The sequence below is a fragment of the Gossypium hirsutum genome, chromosome A04 (genome assembly GCF_007990345.1).
Source record: "Gossypium hirsutum isolate 1008001.06 chromosome A04, Gossypium_hirsutum_v2.1, whole genome shotgun sequence".
NCBI classification, from domain to species: Eukaryota; Viridiplantae; Streptophyta; class Magnoliopsida; order Malvales; family Malvaceae; genus Gossypium; species Gossypium hirsutum.
The window spans coordinates 22,746,569-22,770,422 of record NC_053427.1 but is presented as its reverse complement, the minus strand read 5'-3'; the positions used below and the strand labels follow the sequence as shown (position 1 = coordinate 22,770,422).

The 23,854-nt window shown below is 35.4% G+C and overlaps 1 non-coding gene across 1 annotated transcript; it reads right to left on the bottom strand.

The window, feature by feature from the left end:
• Window positions 1–15,179: 15,179 nt before the first annotated feature.
• On the bottom strand, window positions 15,180–15,286 carry LOC121228524 (small nucleolar RNA R71). The gene has a single exon (XR_005926100.1). It is a non-coding gene; the product is annotated as a small nucleolar RNA R71 (small nucleolar RNA).
• Between the last annotated feature and the right edge of the window lie 8,568 nt (window positions 15,287–23,854).

Sequence of the window (23,854 nt, the reverse complement as noted above, 5' to 3'; positions counted from 1 at the left end):
TCTTGAGTTTCAAAACTCAAAAATCAGCTTCGTGATTTTTCCCTAAAACTAGACTCATATATGCATCTATAAATTTTTTTCTAGAATTTTTGGTCGGGCCAATTAGTACAGTTTATTAGTCAAATTCTCCCATGTTACAGGGATCGACTACACTGACCTTTGCACATTACGACTTGGATATCTCCCTGTACAAGGCTTAAATGCTGATGTCGTTTGTTTCTATAGAAACTAGACTCAAAAGGGAATCTATTCATATATGGCATGACTTCTAATTATCTCTGGTTAATTTATAATGAATTTCCAAAGTCGGAACAGGGAATCCAGAAACCGTTCTGGCCTTGTCTCACGAGAACCTGAATATCTCTTAACATACTGTCCATATGATCGTTTCGTTACTTTTCTATGAAAATAGATTCATCAAGGTTCGTTTACATAATTTATTCACTATTTAATTCCATTCCTACTATTTTTAGTGATTTTTCACATCCACATCACTGCTGCTGCCCGCATCTGTTTTTTTAAGGTAAACTTTACCTATTCCAAAGGTGATCAAGAATAACCCTTCCCATGGCTAACCGTTACCAACATTTCCATACCTCTCGATGGACAACATACAAAACGATTATAATGCTATGATCAAAGTATATTTAAGCCATTTTCGCATGGCTATCCAAATTTACACAAAACCGAAGGGTACATGACCAACAACAAAAGGGTAGTCCTATACATGCCATTTCAAAGTTCAACCAAAATTGTACCAAAAGGGGGCTTTGATAGTGTGGGCGACTTCGACTTCAAAATCCCGAGTCCGATAGCTGAAGAACCAAAATCTATAAAACAGAGAATCAAAGAAACGGAGTAAGCATTAAATGCTTAGTAAGTTTTGAGCAAAGAATTTAGACACAACCAAAGTATAGCATTCATGAAGCTAAACAGATAATTTCATATGCACAAATTTTCAATATCATACTTACTTCACATTACCAACCCTTATATTCATACACAAAGATTAACTTAGCCAAAGGCCGGTAGCTCATTTATCAACTGAGCGAATACTTATTTGTAAGGGCTCAACTAATTCAAAGCACATACGAAACATACCTCAATGTTGGGATGTTACAAGCGTATTAACTGAAATTTTTACAGCAAGATCGTTCATTCCCGAATCACGTACCTTCGGGATTTTACCGGATATAGCTACTCGTTCAAATGCCTTCGGGACATAGCCCGGTTATAGTAACTCGCACAAATGCCTTCGGGACTTAACCCGGATTTAGTAACTCGCACCAATGCCTTCGGGCTTAGCCCGGAATTAGTAACTCGCACAAATGCCTTCGGATCTTAGTCCGGATATGGTCACTTAGCACAAAGCCTTCGGGACTTAGCCCGAACATCATTCGAATAACCATGCACATTTAACAATAAATCATGACACATTCGTATTTTATTTTCATTAGCAAAACTCAAACACAAGACACTTATCACTCTTGCAATTTCAGCTCAATAGCCACACACAAAGAGCATGATTTTGATTTGCTTAAAACATGATCTAATCAAATCATAATTTAAGCTCTATTACTCAAGAACTTACCTCGGATGTTGTCGAATGATTTCGATGGCTATTCGACCACTTTTTCCTTCCCTTTATCGGATTTAGATCCCCTTTGCTCTTGAGCTTAATTAAACAAATAAATTGATTTAATCATTTGAGCATCGAAAAGAGGAACACAAGGCACTTAGCCCATATTTATACATTAGACATTAAAGTCACATACAGGTGAAATCATTCATCAACTCAACATATTAACCCACACTCCCTTTTAGCCGATTGTCCTAACCAAGATAAAGGCATCAATATGCTTGCCTCTAACCGAATGCATGCAACACAAATCTTCTCATGTGGCCGAGTATGCATGTATATGTTGAGGCCAATTATATGCTTAATACTTCCCACAAGTATGGTTACTTGTATTGGTTATATACCGTTTCGTTTCAAATTCAAAACTCGGCTAATACGCATTTATACACTAGTAATCAAATACTAAAATTTTGCATTTTATCTTACTACCATTTCACATCTACTTTCTACCATGGCCGAATGCATCAAGACACCATTTACCCTTATATTTACCATAGCCGAAAACCTTACTCATTCCAAAAATTCAAATCTCAACTTGGTCACAAAAATAACTTGATATCTCACCAACACAACATCAACACCAAGCAAGAATGATGCATCCATGGTCGAGTGTCATTTCCATCACATAGCAAGATTTAGACCATGGGCTAGGTAGAACTCAAGCTAACAACTAAAACATGCATGCATCTCATGGAACATCATCAAACATACCTTAGCCTAGTTACATGCATGGCCGAACCTCTTCAACCTTTCTTCTTCCTTCCTCCTTAAAATTTTCGGCCAAGGATGAACCAAAGGATGAACACTTTTTTTTTGCTTTTCTTTCCTTCAACTCACGGCAATGGGGGGCCAATCACACACATCCTTTCTTTTCTTTTTTTTTTGTTTCTCATCCTACTAACACTAATATTTTATTGCCCATGCTCTTTATTTTATTAATCCTTACATAATGCACTACCCCAACATGTTTATGACATGTTTTTAGCCATAACATCTTGTCCACCCATGCTCTTTATTTTATTAATCCTTACATAATGCACTACCCCAACATGTTTATGACATGTTTTTAGCCATAACATCTTGTCCACCCATGCTCATGGCCGGCCACTACATATTAGGGGGGGAAAATTGACATGCAAGTCCTCCCTTTTGATTACATGCACTATTAGGTCCTTGTAGATTAGCCTATCACATTTCAAAAATGTCACCCATAAGTCCTTTTGACTAAATTCACATGCAATTTACTAAATCGAAGCCTAAAACTTTCACACCTTCATAATCACATATTTTAGACAATAAATATCACATTCAAATAATTTGGTGACTCGGTTTAGCGGTCCCGAAACCGCTTTCCGACTAGGGTCACTTTAGGGCTGTCACATTTTCCATACATACTGAGTTTTCCAAGCTCACCCCCTTTCTCTTCCATCCTTGCAGGTGAGCCCTAGTTGGTGGACTTGGAGCTGGCCGAGATTTAGAGTGGCCACAAAGATTAAATTTCTGGTTTTTTTTAAATAAGTTTCAATTAGCTTCCTTTAAAATTTCGCATTTATTTTTGATTATTTATATTTGACTCACCTCCTGTTTTCTTGTAATAAGCTTAAAGTGTGGCAATGGATGTGTGCATGTCTAGGATTGGAATATGAAAGAGCTAGCTACTTAAGCAGTCTAATTGACTCACCTCCTGTTTTCTTGAATCCTACCTGGTGTGCAGCTTCCATTCACTTTAATTTAAAATGAAAATGTTCTTTAAACACTAAGAAAGATTTTAGATAAAACATGACTTCTCTAATAACGCTTCAATGTGACACGCCAGATTTGGTCGTAACGTCTAGGCCGGGTTTGGGGTGTTACAATACCACTATCGGTAAGCCATTCAAATCATTAGACTCAATCCAATTAATCTCACCATTTTGGCGTCTCAAATTAATAGTCTTTCGTTTGTAGTTTACAACAGCATCGTGCAAAGTCAACCAATCCATACTCAAAATTATATCAAACTCGTCGAATGGTAACAACATCAAATCAGCTGGAAAACATGAATCTTGAACCATCAATGGACAATTCTTACACATTTTTCCAACCAGAACACACTGACCCAAGGGGTTCAATATTCTAATCACAAACTCATCAGACTCTACAGGTAAAGTCTTACTGGATACTAAGGTCTCACATACATAAGAATGAGTCAAACTAGGATGCAATTACACTAGTATCATAGACAGTGAATATACCAGTAATAACATCTAGGGTTGAAGCCTTCTCGCTAGCGCGAATAGAATAAGCTTTGGTAGGTGTACGAGCCTCAGATCGAACTGCTGTGTCTTTAGTTCCTCTCTGACTGCTACTCACATTACCTGTATTTCTAGGTGGTCTACCTCAAGCTAACATGTTACTCGGTCTTGCACTCTATATGATATTTTGATCGGCTAACATAAGGCACTCACGAATGAAATGATCCATCGACCCACATTTAAAACAGGTCTGACCAAGCAATCTACAGTTTCCAGGATATCGTTCACCACAATGCCTGCACTCAGGTCGATTCGTCCAGACATTACTAACACTAGTAGTCGAAATGCCTCGTGAACTCACATGTGGCCTATCTCGATCACATCTAGAAAAACCTGCAGTATTCTTTGATCGGCTAAAATCATCCCTGAATTTCCTCGATGCTGATGAAATGTCTTACCCGATGATCTCTTATGGGAATCTCTGGCTTCAAAATCAGCTTTTCTTTTCCTTTCTTTTCGTATAACTTGGGAAGTTATAGGAACTTGAGTGGTAGAGGTTGTTTAGCAGCCAGGTTCTTCCAAAAGAACTCCATAAACAACTCATTCATTAGCTGGAAGAAGGCTTGCTTAGCCTCTCCCTCTATACTACTTGAAATCGGCCTAGAATCAGCCGGTACTACCCCCTGAGCAGGAGTGGGCATATTACTTTTTACGTCATCCATTACGACTTGATTGGAATCCATTTACTATAATAAAACATTTTTAATTGTTAGGAATCATCACAATATTGCAGTTTATAATTATAACATGTATAGCTAGACTCACACATGCTACGTTAGTCCTAGAACTGACTAAACCGTAGCTCTAATACCAATCAAATGTTACACCCCTAACGCGTATCCATCGTCAGAATGGGGTTATGAGGCATTACCAGACCAGACACAACTTCCGAACGATTACATAAACTCTTAGGTAATTACAAATGCATACATAATAATTTATAAAACACATAGTAAAATTCGAAACATTAACATTAAACAAACATCTTATTTCATACTCGAACCCTGTCATATTCAAAAATAATCATATGAATATAATGTGTAACCATGCTTTGAAACATATAGTAACAATTGTTAGTTCGGAACTATTAAACATACAACAAATACTGCATTGATAAATCTCACAAATATCTAAAGAATAATTTTGAATTTTATAACATTATGCGCATGGTACATATTAGTAGGAACCATTTGATTAATAACTTAAACTCAAAAATCAGCTTACCTAATTTGCATAAAAACAATCATGATTCCTTATAACTTGAATTACTATTCATTTGGTCATTTTCCAATGCCTTAGCCGAATATAAACTTGCTAAATACATATGCTTATTCAATGTCCACTTTCATTTTACTCAACCATATCACACGCATGTAACATTACGTAGAATAAATTTCATATATCAACCATAATTTGCATTACATGCCAAGCACTTCACAACTTTATATATATACATAATTTAACCAAACTCTCAAATCAAAAACAAACATATCAATAAAACATATAAATATAAACATGGTCGAAATGCATGAAATTGAACATTAATCATAGCCATTTATGAATGAACATTAATTTCTTAATTAATCTATTGCTAAATTACTAAGTCATTTACATCTATGTCCTATTCATACACCACATAACCAAATACATAGCTAAATACATATTTTCTCATACTCATTAATGAGCTGAACCACAACTGTAATGCCCCGAATTTTAGGCCTAGAAGTATTAAGTCTTGAGCATGAGAAAGTTAGGAGATTGCACATAAATGTTAAGTTGTGCAAGAAAGTGACACAATTGTATGTCTGCCTCAGTGGTTATGTGTTCTAGGAGTGTCTGAGAAGTCTTGGGTTCAAGCCTGGGCAGGTGCAAAAAGATTTGTTTTTAATGGATAAATCTCAGTCTCTAGAAATGTAGGTTTTTGTCTGGTGGCCGAATAATTTTGGGGCCCCTTTCGGGTATCTTGTTGATTTGCATATTCGATTTTTATAGTTACTTCATTCCTCTTGTGAGTAATTTCCTACTCTCTTTGCCTGAACCCTCACTTGTTTCCCTCTAAACACTTTCGGTATTTGACAAGTTCTTCTCTCGGTTTCCTGCTTGACTGACTACTCCATCTTCTTCCTCCCTCAATCCGTTTGTTGTTTGGCCGAATGCTTCTCTTCCCTTCTTTGCTCTTTTTCCCTCTCCAATCGTTTCCCTTATCATCTCTTCTCCTTTTGTTTACTTACTAAATACACTTTTCTTTACTCCTCTCTTTCTTAACACTTTCTTCTTATTAACCATTCATCTTAGTACCTTGACCGTTTACTGTATCTCTCCTCTCTCTTTGCTCTCTGACGATTTTTGGGGTAATTGCAAGTGCTCAATTTTGCGCTTGGTTGTATCTGAGGGCTTGGGTGTAATCCTTTCTCGACTGATAAGATCAAAAGGGCTTCGGTTGATTTAGTCAAGGTAAGGGGTATCGATTGAATGTTTTAGTGTATTAGTATAGTGTTATTTGATGCTGGTTGATTAAGTGTTTACCTATGTTCGATTGGTGCATAGGAACTTTCGCAAGAAAAGGAAAAGGGTCCTTAGTTGGCATAGAGTGGACGGATCTCTCCTCGTGGCTGGTTCAAAGGTATGTTGTTGTGTGGGTTTAATGATTAGGATAATGGTGTATATGCAATTGGGTACTGGATTAAGTGTGTAATTGAAGATTGTTGTTTAAGTGTAGGATTCAGAAGTTCGGGCATTCTCTTCTCTCGGCAAATAGAAGCAAGGTGTGTGTAAAAACTACCCAAATCGTTAATCGGCAAATGCCGAAAAATGTGAACATTAAGACTACACGGGCGTGCGCTCGCTTGTGTGCTAATCTGAACGCATAAACGTAGGCATTTGATCGTAGAGGCCACTATGAGCGATTTCATGGGTTTAGGTCGTTTTGGGCCACGTGTGGGCCCTATGGGCATGTAGGCCCCACACGAATAAACCACACGAACATGTGGAGATGATTGGGCCAGACTTGTAATTCACACGGCCAAGGCCATTTCTAGTCCATGGGGCCCACATGGGCCCGCATTATGGGCCGTGGGCCCATTTTCACGATTTGACCTTTAAGGTTGCACGAGTCACCGGAGACGACTGTAGACCTTCTGTTGGGTTGGTAAGTGTACCTAGACCCCTAATCGATAAAATGACTATTTTACCCTTATGTGGTAAAATGACTGTTTTGCCATTATGTGGTAAAATGATTGTTTTGCCCTTATGTGGTAAAATGACTATTTTTCCTTATATGGTAAGATGACTGTTTTGCCCCTGTGTGATGTATATAAATATATGTAAGTATATGACTGTATTTTAGCATGCCATTTGAACTGTATTGGATACATGTATAATATTATGACATGTGGCATGATGCATTGCATGGGGATGGGTTTTTATATGATTGGAGGAAATGTACTATACTGGCAGCTCTGCTGCAAATCACTGATGGCTCTAAGCCTATTATATTGGTAGCTTTGCTGCAAATACTGTTTAGTACTGTAATCGATACTACTTGGAGTGTAGGGATGGGTGAGTTGATTATATCCCTGCATGGAGTGTAGGGTTGGACAGAGATGGAGTGTAGAGGCTGGATGGGTAGGACTTGCATACTGTTTAAATTGTTACTACACTGATTACTGTTATTGCACTGATTACTGTTACTGCATTGGGCCAAGGCCCAAACACATGACTGTTTCTGTATTGAGATGGGCTAAAGCCCAAACTGATATTGTCACTATTTCTAAAAATGGCTTAGGTCCAGACTGTGCTTATTTTCTGACTGTTGCTTATATGGGATTACACATCGAGTTTTCATAAACTCACCCATCTGTTTATCTGTATAGGTAATGCCTAGGCTTGGGTGGATTGGTGCTGCGAGGGACTCAAAGGCGGCCACACAACCGCATTTACTATCATATTTGCCATATTTTTATAAGTAATTTTAAATTTGGGTATTTTTACTGTAATAAGGCCTCTATAGATTTTAACTTTAATTTGGGTTTTTATTTGCTTTGGTTTATAATTGCTAGAGATAGGAAAACTCGAGTTTTCAAGTGAAACAATGTTTTTACAAGGTAAAAGCAAGTACGCAACTGTTTTAAAAAGCTTCTGCAATAAATAATGTTTTAAAATAAATGGCGATTTAATACGATTAACTCTTTGCTAAAAAACTTATTTTGGAAACAAACGAGACATCCTAAAACTATCGTTAAGGTCACTAAGAGTTTAATTATAGAACGGGTTTTTCCACGAAGTTATGTTTTTCGAAAAACACTTCAATGTGACATCGCCAGATCCGACCATAACGTCTAGGCCGAGTTTGGGGTGTTACAACAACCAAACCTTCCATTATTTTATTTCAACCAATTTGTTATACAAACATATTAGTCAAATAATATGTGTATATCAAACCAATACATCATATGCATATATATATACATGCAAGTGTTGAATCATGATTAACTTACTAACATAATTCATATTCATTTCTTCACTTAATGAAAGCATATTGAACTCACTTTTATCACATTCCATAACCAAATCACCTTGTTACCAAAATACATGGAAAAACTAAATAAAACATGTTTCACATATATATATACACATAACATTCTCGAATCAACAATTCATTAATTTCATTACCTAAATTTAGCAATTAACTGAATACACTCACCAACCAAATTAAATCATTACTATCAAATACAAGACATAGCCAAATCATTAAACAATAGGTAACATATCAAGCATAATTCATACTTATATATACATATCATAGCCGATTCAACCAAACCAAATAAAATAATCATTTGAGCATAGCATACAAACCAAACTTAGCACACACAAGAACCATGATCATGATAGAAAATACTTATATATCAAATTAGCCATTTTCGCATGGCATATTATATACAACACTTCAAACATATCCGAAAAGTAGTATAGCCTATACATGCCATAGGTTCAAAATTTAGCTTTTAAAAATACCGATAAATAGACGATAGTGTGAAAGACTTTGCTGATATCCCCGAGCTCATAACTAGTCTCCAAAATCTATAAAATAAAAGCAAACATACACACAGAGTAAGCTATCACAGCTTAGTAAGTCATAAGCAAATAAACATCTCAATGAAATAATCAACTCAATTTAACCAAACCAATTCATGCTATCATAATCACATTTAATCTCAAATTCGCAAATTCATATACAACATTTACATTCACGTATCAACTTTAACTTGGCTGAAATACATATATATCCTTTATCAAAGTTATCATTTACTTCCAAGGTCATAATATCATCATATAGATGAATATATATACACATTCATATATGTATATACACGTTTCACACTGTAATGTCACATACTTATATTATTTTGTCGAATATAGATTTGCAATCAATATACATATAAGCAACTTTATAACATGATTCATATCATCACTTCAAATACCAAAACTTACCTTAATTTCAATACATTAGCTAACACATACTTGTACCTTTTAATTCGATTTCGCATTCGGTCTTTACTTAAAATTGCTCGTTGAATCATTTGGAATTAAATAGGATACTCGGATAGTTTCACATATTGTACAATGCCAACGTCCTAGACGTGGTCTTACATGTAATTACATTCGATGCCACTGTCACAGACAGGGCCTTACTTGTAAACACATATCAGAATCACCTATCGATCCAATGTATTAAACGTGGTCTTACTTGCACACATATATCGCAATCACATATCGATGCCAACGTATTAAACGTGGTCTTACTAACACACACATATCGGAATCACATATCGATGCCAAAGTATTAAACGTGGTCTTACTCGCACACACATATCAAAATCACATATCGATGCCAACGCATTAAACGTGGTCTTACTCCCACACACATATTGGAATCACATATCGATGCCAACGTATTAAATGTGGTCTTACTCGCAAACACATATCAGAATCACATATTGATCCCAACGTCCCAGATGTGGTCTTACACGTAATCACATACCGATGCCAACATCCTAGACGTGGTCTTACACGTAATCACATATCGATAACAATGTCGCAGACATGGTCTTACACGTAATCACATATCGATGCCAACATCCCAGACGTGGTCTTACACATAATCACATATCGAAAATCCTATGTCATGACATATGTATCCTAACTATTCCTAAGGTTCGTACAGGGCTTTCGGATGTCATATCTAGGCCTAATTGAATTCGTAAACATAGCTCTCAAGCATATACACATTCGACTACCACTTATATACTTTTACATTATTCATTTAATCATATATATAACTCGTATTTATTTAAAATTTACATCTATTTGCTTATAAACTTATCTCGGACAACGATAATCAGAACAGAACGATTATTCGACAACTTTGGTTTTCCCCTGATCCAAATCCGATTTCTTTGGTTCTTGAGCTAAACATATTCAAATTAAACTCATTCAAACAAAATTTCTTTCAATTTAGTCCAAAAACACATAAATGGGAAAATTACCATTTTGCCCTTGACTTTTCACACTTTTTACAATTTAGTCCGAATTGCACAAAACATAAAACATGCAAAATTTGCACACATCATGCTTAGGCTGAAAGTTACCCATGCTCATACAAGTCCATACATTTCATTTATTTCACATTTTAGTCCCTCAATTTATTATTTTTGCAATTTAGCCCTAATTACTCAAATTCATCAAAAATTCCAATACAAAACATATTAATTCAAAACATATCATTCATAATTCATCAACTAACATCACAAAAATTAATTATTCATCAATGTCATAACTCAAAATATTCATCAAAATTAGAAATTCAAGCATGGCTTTGTACATTACACTGCAACGATCTCAAAAACGTAAATATTATCAAAAACCGAGCTAGTTACATACCTTGATTAAGCTAAACAGTGGCCGAATATAGCTTTCTTCTCTTTTTTTCTTTCCCTTTAGCTAATTTAGGCTACCAAAAGATGACCATGCATGGCTTTTATTATTTTATGATTTATATTATATAACATTATTATCATTTTACCTATTTAACCTTGGTTATAAAATAATAAACCATCATAAACCATGCCTTTAACCGTCGAACTCATTTAGTTTTGGCCTAATTGCATTATAAGTGCTTCATATTAATAATACAAGTTCAATTAAGCACTTTCATTTTTAACTATTAACTTTTCACTTTACACTATTAACCATTTTTTAATAAATCGGCATCCAAATAGTAAAATTAAAACATGAAAAATTAACACGTATAAATTCACACATAATAAACATAGAAAATAAATTTTAAATATTTTTTAACTCGGATTCATGGTCCCGAAACCACTATTCCAAATAGGGTCTAAATCGGGCTATTATATAAGTAAGTATCGAGTTATCGTCTCTACAGGGATTGTATTTGTGTTAAATCACTTAATTGTAAAATTATACTAACAAATTGGTAAATAAAAACACAATATGGTTGAGAAATGTTGATTAAAATTGAACATATTAAACTAAATGCAATGATCCCAAATGCAATTTACCCTAAGTATGCAAACTATATGAATGAAATAGATTTTAGCACAATTAAACACAATTTGCAACAATTATAACCAAAATAAACTAGGACAATTACTTTAATTAAACTCAACTTATTATCAACATGCAATTTACCCAAATGCAACTCAATCTTTCATGAGTTTGGAAACCACTTTAGGTCCTTTTAGAATCCTTTACTTAGTAAATACGCATTTTACTGATCCTTATTTAATCAGGGTAACAGGGGCGTGTTAGGTAACAGGGGCGTGTGAGGTAACAGGGGCGTGTTAGGTTTGAAATATTTTAATCACACAAATATAAAAACTATGTAGATAACAGAGATCGGTTTGATTTGTTATGCAACCTGCAATTTAATCGGGTTAGGATCTAAATTGAGCATGCACATTTCAATTATGTGTCCACTAGCAGTCGTCTAGTTAGGATCGCTCAGCTAATTCAGGTGCATTTCAATCACGCATGAACGAAATATAGACTTGATTTTAATTGAAAACATGATCGATTGAGGCACAAAAAATTTCAAGCATGAATCAAATAAATATTATTTAATCAAAGCAATCATTCTAGCTTAAATAAAATTAAGCTAACATTGTTGTAAACAAGAACAAAGAACACATTGTAAACATTTCTAAATTAAATTAAAGAAAAGAAAGATTAAACCCAAATTAAAGTTGTTGTCACCCAAGACTCTGACTGATAAGGCTCATTCACTTCTTCACTTTGTTTCTTTGATGATAGCTCTCCAAGGTGGCCGACCAGGGGGTCTTTAAGAGGATTTAATTGCTAAAATCTCTATGAAGAGATGATTCTAGGTGTGGGATGTAACACCCCTTACCCATATCCTACGTCGGGACAGGGTTCGATGCATTTATACACATGCATACAAACATTTTTAGGTCATAAAAGATTTCTCAATTTTAAAACTTTCAAACTTCCTCTTAACGGCCCTAATATGACCTACGAGGCCCAAAACACGCTTTAGAAACGGTTCAGGAATAAAACGAACACTTTTGAAAACTTTGAAAAAAATTCAATGCAAATAGGGGCACACACCCATGTTTCCTCTTAACATGGCCCTGTTGAAGGCCCGTGTAGCTGTAAACACAAAAATGTACACTCTTTTTTCATACCCTTTTTAACTTAAATTCATGCGAATTCGATTAAATTCTTGTCGAAAAGTAATTAATTTTTATAAAATAATTAATGTTCACTTAAAATATGAAAGTGCACTTAAAATATGAACATATTGAAATTTATTTAATTTTATAATTATTTTTGATGAATTTTGGTTATTTTCGATAGATTTGCACAAAGGGCGAAAAATGGCTCGGGAGACACTACTAGAAGCACAAAACTGAGAAGCAAATTGAAGTATCAAGGCGAATTAATTTCTAGCCTAAGACGGTCCAATTATGTATATTAATTCAAAATATAATTAATTTTAATTTATACCCAATTTAATTTGGGCTAAATAAATTATTATTAATTAATTATAGAAAAAGTGGTCTAGTTGAACTGAACCAATTGAACTGATCCAGCCAAGGATTAGGCAGCCCAAAACCGTCCATATGCTGACCCAAATCAGCTTATTAGCTGATTAATTAAGCTTGCAAAGAAGCCCTTGAAGACTTGTCAAAGTTGCAATCAAGTCGCTCCACAATTGGCGACTTTATGGGTTTGCCTCAAGCCGTGTTTAACAAAGTTGAAGCTATCAACTTTGCCACATAGATGGCCGGCCAAGGGGTGGCTCTTTAGCTGCTATTTTTATAAAATTTTAGCTTCCACATTCAGCTATGAAACCCCCCTTGGCTGATCATTCAAAACACGCCTCAATTGATTAACATCTCTTCTCTCCTCTCTCACTTTCTCCTCTCAATTTTCCATTTCAAGTCCCTTGCTCTTATGCCAATTTCTCCCCTTGGGAAAGGGTTATTATTCAGCCATTTTTTAGCAACATTGAAGTGTTCATAGCACCCTTGATCGGCGAGCAAAACAAAGAACGAAGACGGAGCAACCTAGTTAAGCCACGGAAAAACACTGGATTTGATTCTTGTTCCCTATCTCTTTAATTTTGTTGTTGGAATGGTTAATTTAATCAATTTAGCTTAAATTTAATTCGTGTTAGTTTGATTACATTTCATCTACTTAAATTATTAAAATTTTGTTTATGCTGTTATAGGCCTCGGTAAAATGCTTGATTAAGTGAAATCATGCCTAAGTTATTCTTGCATTACAATTGTGAGGTAGCTAATGAATTAATTAATTAAATGGATTGAAATTGTAATTAATGGATGCAGTACTTAATCAGTGCATGTTTATTCTTCTAAGGTAGCTGAAGGTTAAATTAGCAATGTATCTGGCGATACACTTACCTTGCATAACTTGCAAGATGATTGTGATTAAACTGTTTCAAGGTAGGAATACCTTGTTACCTTACATAGTCTTTTATGTGCTTATTAGATTTAATTAATCAGTTGAATTAACATAGGGATATGCAAGCGATTAGTTCAATTTAATGAGTAAGTATGTGCCATAACATGTTTGCTTATTAAATTCTGTTTAATCGTTTGAATTAACATAAGGATATGTTAAGAGATGAATCAATTTGTGTAGGTGAATATGTTCATATGTTAGCAAATTACCGAGTTGCCGTGAATTTATTCGTAACAACATAAGCATGAGTTTAATAATTCTAAGTTAAATAAATGTAATTAAATCAACACAATTATGTCATCTTGATTAAATAATATTTTGAAATTGTGCATTTCTGATTTATTTCTTTAGTTATTTAGTTTAAAATTTGATTTATCTTAATCACCCTTTTTATAACGAAATATTTTTTCCTCACCAAAGTGTTTTAAATTGCATTCATAAATAATCCTTTCACAGTCCTTGTGGGTACGATAACTCGACATTTACTTTTCACTTTATTACTTGTTGTAATTGTGTACACTTGCACATTTCCGTCGTTCCAAGTTTTTGCCGTCGTTGCCGGGGACTGTTTTAAAAAAGTCATTATTTGTGAATTTGTTAGTTTTACATTTTGGTTTATTTTTCCTGTTTAATTATTAATTTATTTAATTTTTCTGTGATTATTTCAGGTGTTTATGAGTATTGACCAAATTATTGATCTACTCCCTGTAGACCCTGAGATTGAACAAACTTTCTGACAGGGAAGAAGAAAAACAAATCAGAAAAGGACCGAAGATATGAACTTTGAAAATCCAATCCAAGGAAACAGAGCAAACACTGCTCAAAATCCCCTCCTTATTGTTGATGATAAGGATAGAGCTTTACGACAGTATGCCGTGCCAGTATTTAATGATCTTAATCAGGGTATTAGGAAACCCAAAATTAAGACACAATAGTTCAAGCTGAAGCCAGTCATATTCCAGATGCTTCAGACAGTGGGCCAATTCAGTAGACTGCCTACCGAAGATCCTTACCTACACTTAAGAATATTTATGGAGGTGAGCGATTCTTTCAAATTAGGTGGAGTACCCGAAGATGCATAATGATTGAAGCTATTCGCATATTCACTGAGGGATAGAGCTCGAGCCTGGTTGAACTCATTGCCACCGAACTCAATTTCCACATGGCAAGAGTTAGTAGAAAGATTCCTTATGAAGTATTTCCCGCCTAGCAAGAATGCTAAGTTGAGGAACGAGATCATTGCCTTCCAACAAATGGATGATGAGTCCTTGTATGAGGCATAGAAAAGATAAAAAGAGTTATTACGAAAGTGCCCTCATCATGGAATCCCACATTACATCCAACTTGAGACATTTTATAATGGTCTAAATGCTCAAACAAGGATGGTAGTGGATGCTTCTACTAATGGTGCACTCCTTTCTAAGTATTATAACGAGGCTTATGAATTCATTGAGAGGATTGCCAGTAACAATTACCAATGACCAACCAATCGAGCAGCGTCAAGAAGACGAGTTGCTGGACTACATGAAGTAGACGCTCTTACTTCACTCACATCTCAGGTATCATCAATATCCTTCACGTTAAAAAACCTTACTACTAATAGGTCTAACAGTTTTGCAACATAGCCACCAACCCCATTTGAAAGGATAGCCTGTGTTTACTGTGGGGAAGGACATTTGTTCGAAGAATGTCCATCAAGCCCAGAATCCATGTACTACATAGGTAACCAGAACCAAAATTAAGGAGGGCAAGGACTGTAATCCAATTTCTATAACCCATCATGGCGAAACCACCTGAATTTTTCTTGGAGTAACCAAAGGGTTGGAATCAGTAATACTTACGCCCAACCTAAACCAACCAACCACCTAGTTTTCCCCAACAAGTTCAGAAACCAACCCAAGATGAACCATCCAATACTTAAAAAATCTATTAAAGGCATACATGGCCAAGAATGATGCCGTAATCCAAAGCCAAGCAGCTACATTGAAAAACTTGGAAAACCAAATGGGCCAGCTTGCAACTAAACTCAGGAACCAACCATAAGGTACTTTACCTAGTGATACGGAGAATTTGAGGAATCCGGGGAAGGAGCGTTGCAAAGCGTTGACATTGAGGAGGGGAAAGACTGTAGAGCCTAAGACCATTGAACCTGAAAAGAAGCAAGCTGACGCTCAAGATTCAGAGAAAGTTCAACCGAGTGCTGAAATTCCAGTTTCACAAGAACCAGAATCTGCAAAACCCGACGAGGTAATTTCAGAACCAGCTAATTCTGACCAACTAACAACTCTGTTAGATGCAGAATTGCCACAAAAGATGAATCAACCAGTTCCAGTAAAGAAACCACCTACACCCTACCATCAAAGACTTCAAAAGCAGAAGCAGGAAATTCAATTCAATAAGTTCCTAAACGTACTCCAGAAACTTCATATAAACATCCCGTTGGTTGAAGCACTTGAGCAAATACCGAACTACGTCAAATTCATGAAGGATATCCTGTCTAAAAAAACAAAGACTTGGAGAATTTGAGACGATAGCTCTGACGAAGGAATGCAGTGCATATTTTCAAGACAAATTACCCCCAAAGTTGAAGGATCCTAGATGTTTTACCATACCTTGCAACATTGGAGCAACGATTGTGGTAAGGCATTATGTGACTTAGGTGCGAGTATTAACTTGATGCCTATGTTAATATTTAGGAATTTGGGTATAGGTGAAGTTAGACTAACTACAGTTACAGTTCAATTAGCAGATCGATCCTTAACACATCTAGAAGGAAAAATCGAGGATGTATTGGTACGTATAGATAAATTTATCTTCCTTACTGATTTTGTTATCCTAGACTTTGAAGCAGACGAAGAAGTGCCAATTATCTTAGGAAGACCGTTCTTAGCAACCAGAAGGACCCTTATTGATGTGCAGAAGGGTGAGGTTACTATGCATGTTCAGGAAGATCAGGTAACATTTAACGTTTTTAAGTCTACATAATTTCCTGACACAATTAATGATTATTCTGAAGTGTCCGATTTAGAGGATTTAATAGTAAAGAAGGAGCTCAACTATGTTGAGGATCCATTGGAAAAAAAATTGACATCAGATCCTCTAAATGATGAAGAGGAGGATGAATACTTAGCGTTGTTAGAAGCTAATCAAAAGGGATTTAATCTACAATCTCGTTTTGAATCTTTGGAATTGGAGAAAAGGGATTATGCCCAACCAAAAACATCAATCGAGGAGCCACCTAAATTAGAACTCCAGGTACTACCTTCACATTTTGAAATATGTTTATTTAGGCAACGCTTCTACTCTGCCTATGATTGTTTCAGTAGAATTAACTAGTGACCAAGAAGAGAAACTCATCCTTGTATTGAAACAATTCAAGAAGGCTATTGGATGGACCATAGCCGATATTCGCGGAATTAGTCCATCTGTATGCATGCACAAGATTATCCTTGAAGATGGTGAAAAAGGGACGATTGATGGGCAACGAAGACTGGACCCCATCATAAAGGACATAGTAAAGAAAGAAATCATCAAGTCGTTAGATGTGGGCATAATTTACCTTATCTCAGACAGTTCATGGGTAAGGCTGGTCCAGTGCGTGCCAAAGAAGGGAGGTATCACGATCATTGAAAATGAAAATAACGAGGTGATACTGACTAGAATGGTTACGGGATGAGAATTTGCATCAACTACCGGAAGCTAAACAAGGCGACTAAGAAATATCACTTTCTTTTGCCGTTTTTGGACCAGATGTTGGATAGACTCGTGGGGTAAGACTACTACTATTTTCTCGATGGATACTCAGGGTATAATTAGATTATAGTAGCACCAAAAGATCAACACAAGACAATATTCACCTTCCCGTACGGTACATTTGCATTTAGATGCATGCCATTTGGTTTATGTAATGCACCTGCTACATTTTAAAGATGTATGATGTCTATTTTTACTGATATGGTTGAGAAGTATTTGGAAGTTTTTATGGAAAATTTTTCAATGTTTGGAGATACTTATGATGATTGCTTAGCTAATCTAGCGAAGGTACTAAGGCGATGCGAAGAAACAAACCTGGTACTTATCTGGGAAAAGTGCCATTTCATGGTACGAGAAGGTATCATTCTAGGGCATCGAATAACAAGACATGGAATAGAGGTTGATAAAGCAAAGGTAGATGTTATTGATAAACTCCCACCTCCAACATCTGTAAAGGGTGTTAGGAGCTTTTTGGGCCACGTCGGTTTCTATCGAATCTTTATCAATGACTTCTCCAAAATTGCTAAACCCTTATGCAAATTATTGGAGAAGGACTCGACATTCAAGTTTGATGAGGAATTCTTAAAGGCTTTCAAAGATTTGAAGAGTCGATTAGTTACGACACCTATAATTATCACACCAGACTGGGATTTGCCATTCGAATTAATGTGTGATGCAAGTGACTTCGTGATAGGAGCTGTCATGGGCAAGCGAAGGAACAAAGTTTTTCATCCCATCTACTACGCAAGTCGAACTTTGACAGGAGCTCAACTAAATTATGCAGTAACAGAAAAAGAGTTACTTGCTATTGTATTTGCTTTTGAAAAGTTTTGATCTTATCTTGTAGGTACCAAAGTGACTGTCTATATGGACCACTAGGCAATTAAGTACTTACTTTCTAAGAAAGATGTTAAGCCAAGGTTGATCCGATGGCTACTTCTACTTTAAGAGTTCGATTTAGAAATTCAAGATCGAAAGGGAGTGGAAAATCAAGTAGCAGATCACTTGTCTAGGTTGGAGCCACAAGAAGGGAACTCACCTCTTATACCAATTCGAGAGACGTTTTCGGATGAACACATACTGAAGGTAAATCATGTCCATAATACCCATTGGTTTGCTAATATTGCTAACTATTTAGCTTGATTGTTAAGACATATCATCAAAGGAAAAAGTTCCTTCATGATGAGAAGTACTATTTCTGGTAAGAACCATACTTGTTTAAAAAGTGCGCAGATCAAATGATCAGGAGATGCATGGCAGAAGATGAAGTACAAAAGATTCTATACCATTGTCACTCAGCTCCAAATAGGGGGCACTTCGGAGGTACTCATACTACGGCCAAAGTATTGCAATCTAGATTATTTTGGCCAACACTGCTCAAGGATGCATTTGTTTACGTAGAGAGTTGTGATCAATGTCAAAGGGTTGGAAATGTCACCAATAGAAATGAGATGCCTCGAACAAATATCATTGAGGTAAAATTGTTCGATGTATGGGGTATTGACCTTCTTGGTCCTTTTTTGTCATCTTTTGATCACAAGTACATATTAGTAGAAGTAGACTATGTGTCTAAGTGGGTTGAGGCTAAAACTTATCTGACAAATGATGCTAAGGTTGTAATTAAGTTTTTGCAAAAACACGTGTTCACAAGGTTTGGAACCCCAAGAGCTATTATTAGTGATGAAGGGTCCCATTTTGTGAACAAGTGGCTGAAATGGTTATTAGATAAACATAGAGTGAAACACAAGGTCACTACAGCTTACCATCCGCAGACAAATGGGCAAGCTGAACTGGCGAACAAAGAGATCAAAGGCATACTTGAGAAGGCAGTTTCCTTGAACTGACGAGATTGGTCCAAAAGATAGGATGATGCTTTATGGGCTTACAGAACATACAAGATACCTTTAGGGATGTCACCCTATAGGTTGGTCTTTGGGAAAGCCTGTCATCTACCCCTAGAGTTAGAGCACAAAGCTTACTAGGCCCTACGATAACTCAATTTGGATCCGAAGCTTGCTAAATAGAAATTCCAAATGAGCTAGAGGAATTCCAAATGTTTTCATATGAAAATGAGCTACAACTCAATGAGCTAGAGGAATTCCAAATGTTTTCATAAGAAAATGCCAAATTACTCAAGGAGAGACTTAAGAAATAGCATGACAAGCACATTCGAGTTCGAGAATTTGAAGCAGGTCAAAAAAGTCTTGTTATTTAATTCTAGATTGAGGTTCGTTCCAAATAAATTAAAATCACATTGGTATAGTCCATTTATAATTCATCACGTCCATCCATACGGAGTTGTTGAACACCAAGGCAAGGGAGGCAATTTTCAAGTTAATGCTCAGTGTCTGAAACATTATTGGGGAGACGGAATCAAATTTCATTCATTTTATCAAATGATTGAATTTTCTTATTTTCCTTTTTAATAAATGATTTAGGGTATATTTTCGGGATTAGTATGTTTAAATAAATTCTGTCTAGGAGATTGGAACTTAAGCGGGACCGCTTGTGACCCCTCCAATCTTTCCTGGGAATTGTTTTTAACATAATTTTTCGACAAATTATTCCCTAAATAAAATTAAATTTTTTGTTTTCCAAAATAAGAGGGTCAATTTTGATCCAAGTTTTAAATTGCAACTCAATTTTAAATTTTCATTAAGTCTAAGGACTTAATTGAAGTATTTTTAAAATTTGGTTACTCTTTTTGTAAATAATAAAAATTAGATGTCTCTTTTGTAAATATTTTCAAAAAGCTTCTAGAATAAATGTTTTTAATAAAAAAGATGATAATTATTAATATATAATTATATCCATTATAATATATATTAATTATTATCAACTTTAGATAAAGTTAGGATTTGTGCTAATTTAATCATATTTTATTTGATAAGTTTTTTTCAAGATGATAATCTTTAATATATAATTATATCTATTATAATTTATATATTAATTTTTATCAATTTAGCATAGAATTAGGATTAGCATATAATTTATATATTTAATATGCATATATTTAATTATTAATTATTGTTAACATGGATTAGAATTAGAACTTAGAGTTTTTAGTTATTAAATTTCTCTAAGAATTCTACTTTAAGTCCTATTTCCTTCATTATAAATACCACCTTCTTCATCATTCATCACTCAAAATCCTAAAGCACCAAAAACCTTCAAGTGCCAAAACCTCCTAGCTGAAAAGTAGCCATTCAGTCAGCAGCCCCAGCTCCATCGCACACTGCAGGCCACCTCGCGCACACCTGCCCTCAACGCGCACTACATTGGGTGCTTCATGCTGCTACCCACACCAGGCCCTCATCCCGCTTATTGCTACCTGTGCCCAGGTTCCACGCGCACTCACACCAGGTCTGCCCGACGAGGATCCGCACGCTGCTTGCACATCCAACCTAGCCTGCGCACGTTGCTGCTTACTCCCAACTCCTGTTGCGCACTACTACCCCACACACCTGAATGGCACCACCCTCTCATCCATCCTTAGCCAAATCCTCCAACCTACTTCAATTTGACCTCTTTTGCTTTCTAACTATTTATTTTTTAGGAGTTCTAAAAAAAAAGGTGGTAAGACCGGATTTTCTCCGAATTTTTAATTTTATTTAATTATTTAATTTTTTAATTTCTTGAATCATTCATAATTTTTATTTAATTAAATTTTTGAGAAAATCATCTTTTGATCAGGATAATCATTCCTCGCAAGAGAACTCGTTTTTGTGCCCAAATTGATGAAACATTAAACAAGTTCTATTGTGAAAAAGCCAAAGCAAGATATGAGAGTATCTTCAAAAATCAACAGATGCATCTAGAGAAAGGATTTATATTGAAAGAGAGCAACTACAAAGATTTTATGGCACATATTCGTCAAGTTGCTGAAACCCTCAATTGGGAATTGTTTTGTGAGAAGAGACCTAGTATGGATGAGGAACTAGTTCGCGATTTCTATGTGAATTTAACCCCAAGCGACTTGATGGAAGTTCCAGTTCACGGAATCAAGGTACCTTAACTTCAAATGCTATTAATGAGTTCTTTGAATTGCCTGGTTTCGAAAACGATGATTATTCTTCCTTGATAAGTAACATCAAGCCTGAAAATTTGCAAGAAATTTTTGAGGAACTTATAGTTCCAGGTTCTAAGTGGATTGTGTCAAAGCAAGGAATCCACACTTGTCGAAGAGAATATTTGACACCACTCGCAAAGGTATGGTTCTATTTCATCCGTTTCAGCCTTATGCCTAGCTCACATGGGACTACAATTTCATTAGAGCGAATGGTCTTATTATACTCAATTTTAACTGGAAAGACCATTGATGAGGGAAAAATCATCCTAAGAGAGATGCGGAATTGTGTCATTAGACGTTCTGGCCCTGCCTACTTTCCCTTTATGATAACAAGTCTGTGCTTGAAAGCTAAAATTCTTGCAAACGTAAAGAAGGCAGGTTATGGCCAGGGCACAATCACAGATTGGGACCTTTATTAAATAACTGGAGATTATGTTCTACAACAGCGAATTAAAGAAATTGAGGATCTCAAAGAAGAGGAAAAAGATCCCACAGAGATCGAACTAATGCAATCGGCTGAAGTCCCTATAAGGTGGAACCATTAGAACTAGCAGTTGAACTTGATGATGAAACCTTAATGTTCAGAGCTCAACCGCCTAGCCCGGATCTTCAAGATGAGCTGTTAAAGTTGATGGACATAATGCAGAATGTGCAATGGCAGCAACAAGCTTACTGGAGATACTAAAATATAAGGGATGACTCGATCAGAAGTGCTCTTAAGAAAATTACAATGACCCATTTATTTTTGTGCCTAAATTTCCAGATTTTATATTTGAACCATAGAGTCCATTATAGAAGAAGGAGCGAAGCGATTCATGCAAAGGCAATAATGATGGAGCAAAAGATGAGTCAAATTCAGAAGAGTCTGTAAATAAATAAAAGGGGGGATCTTGACCTTATTTTATTTCTGTTCTTAGGTCATTCTAGGATTAGGTTTAATTAGGAATTTTTATTTTCACAGAATAAGAGAAGAAAATCATTAATAAAATTTGAACTAGTCACAAAGTATAAAGTGTGGCAATAGGTATATACATGTCTAGGATTGGATCTAGAGAGAGCTTGGTACTTAAGCAGCCAATTTGACTCACCTCCTCTTTTCTAGAATACTACCTGGTGTGTAGTATCTATTCACATTACACAATAAGAACATTGTTCATCTTAAGTAAGGGGACCAAAAAATTGAATTTGAATTATATCCACTCAGAATAAATTTTTCTTTTAATTATGATTAGGGTATATTTTGTTCAATAACTTGAAATTTTGTTAAGTATGCTAAACTTTAGTATAAATAAAGTTCTATTATTTCAATAAATTATTATGTTAGCTTAATAAAGATATGAATGTATTTCTAATAAAGCATGCAAATTGTACCATAAATTTTTAGTTCCTTACGAAAGTTAGGCATGCATGAAAGTTTAAGTCTTTAGAATTGACTTAGTAGTTTCTCGAGGCAAAATCCTAGGAAGCATGGAACATTGAAAATGATTTAGGCAACTTTTGTTGGACCTTTTGAGCCTTTCAAGCCAACCATGATGAAATTTTTATCCTTTGAAACCCGACTTTGAGACTATATGGCCTAATTTTATTTGAAACCTTGCAAATTTAGCCATCACTTCTCTCTTAACTATCTTAAAATTGTCCCAAACATTAGACTCAGTACTATTCAAAGTATTCTTTAAAAATAAGTTTGGGGAAGTTGAAAAGAAGAAAAGAGGTATTGAATGCTCTAAAATTGTAGTACATTCAACAAAATGCTTGATTTATAAAAAAAAAAGAGTCTTAAAATAAGATCTACAAAAGAGCATGTGAAGGTAAAGAAAGTCGATGTATTGAAGGTACTTATTTTGAAGGTCCGATACAAGCTGAGCCTAAGGTTTAAAAGCCTAAATTTATCTATCTTTTACCTACCCTTAAGCCCAGCAATCTTACAACCTTGTGAAAGACCTATTGATTCAAAAGTTCCAATGTTACCTACATTAGTGGAGAGAAATTGCTACGTACAACATATGAAGACATAAGTTAAACATAATGATTGCAGCTTAATCTTGAATAAAGGGAATAAAATCACATTGG